This window comes from Crocodylus porosus, unplaced genomic scaffold (assembly GCF_001723895.1).
Source record: "Crocodylus porosus isolate Cpor-Errol unplaced genomic scaffold, CroPor_comp1, whole genome shotgun sequence".
Taxonomy (NCBI): domain Eukaryota; kingdom Metazoa; phylum Chordata; order Crocodylia; family Crocodylidae; genus Crocodylus; species Crocodylus porosus.
In genome coordinates, this window is record NW_017728906.1 from 60166528 (window position 1) to 60167050 (window position 523).

A 523-nucleotide genomic window follows, 5' to 3' on the forward strand; every position below is an offset into this window, starting at 1 on the left:
CTACTCCCCCAGCCCTGTCCCCAACCCCCCGACCCTCCAATCACTTTTTTACTCGTCCCCACATCCCACCTTCCCCCTTACTCCCCTGATCATTTCCTGCCCAGCCCCTCCCCCTGCTAGTCCCCCAAACTGCCCAGATCCCTGCCCAGGTGGGTCCTGCCACCCTTGGGGCCCCTGTGCTGCCCGGCCAGGCCCAGAGAAGCAGGACCCGGCATGGTGCACGGGCACTGCATGCTGGGCCCTGCTGCCCTTGGGGCCCCTGTCCTGCCCAGCCAGGTATGTGTGGAGGATGTTGGTTGGTGTGTGGGTAGGTGTGGGGTGATTGCTGGGGGAACTGTGGGTGTGAGGGAACTTGCGGGGGGGTTGCTCAGGAAGGGTGGGTCTCCTGGCTCCCACAGGGTGCAGCCCCCCCCCCCACAGAGCACATGGAATTCCCCCCTCACAGGGCCTCAGCTCCACCGCCCAGGGCCCATAACTTACCTTTAGCAGCAGCAGTGGGAGTGGGGGGACCACACTTACCCAC